Raw genomic sequence first — 910 nt, 5'->3', positions numbered from 1 at the left:
AAGAGATGGAAACAAAGCCAAAATGTCCATTAACTGGCAAGTGGCTAAACAAACTGTGGTATATACATACAATGGAATATTATGCAGCTGTAAAACAGAATAAAGTTATGAAGTACGTAACAACATGGATGGACCTTAAGGATATTATGCTGAGTGAGATTAGCCAGAAACAAAAAGACAAATACTGTATGGTCTCACTGATATGAACTGACATTACTGAATAAACTTGGAGAATTTTGTTGGTAACAGAGACCATCAGGAGATAGAAATAGGGTAAGACATTGGGTAACTGGAGCTGAAGGGACACAGATTGTGCAACAGGACTGAATGTAATAACTCAGAAATGGACAGTACAACACTGCCTAAGTGTAATATAATTATGTTAAAACACTGAATGAAGCTGAATGTGGGAACAATAGAGGGAGGAGAGCTGGGGGCACAAATGAAATGAGAAAGAAAGATAGACAATAAAGACTGAGGTGGTATAATCTAGGAATGTCTAGAGTATATAATGATAGTGACTACATGTACAAATTTTTTTTAAATTTCCGCATGAGGAAGAACAAAGGAATGTCATTAATGCAGGGTGCTGAAATTAGATGGTAATTAATACTTTAAAATTTCAAATTATGTGTGAGACTACAGCAAAAAATGTTTATTTGGTACAAAATTTATACTTTTGACTATTGCATTTCCTAATATAACTTATGTAGACAGCTTAATTGAACACCATAAGTACATGGAACCTTGAGAAGGACAGGAGATTTTGTTGGTTTGTCCAGAGTGATACCCCAATAAATCCCAGAGTCATTTGAATAGTGAATAAAAAAAGTATTTGGAAAGTCCACTTCGGGGAATGGTGAGAATGGGGGAAAATTCAACTTCCCCAAGTTGAATTCTTGATATTCTC

Source organism: Tamandua tetradactyla, chromosome 24 (genome assembly GCF_023851605.1).
Source record: "Tamandua tetradactyla isolate mTamTet1 chromosome 24, mTamTet1.pri, whole genome shotgun sequence".
Classification (NCBI taxonomy): domain Eukaryota; kingdom Metazoa; phylum Chordata; class Mammalia; order Pilosa; family Myrmecophagidae; genus Tamandua; species Tamandua tetradactyla.
The sequence above is the reverse complement of the archived record's forward strand: the minus strand, read 5'-3'. Positions refer to the sequence as shown.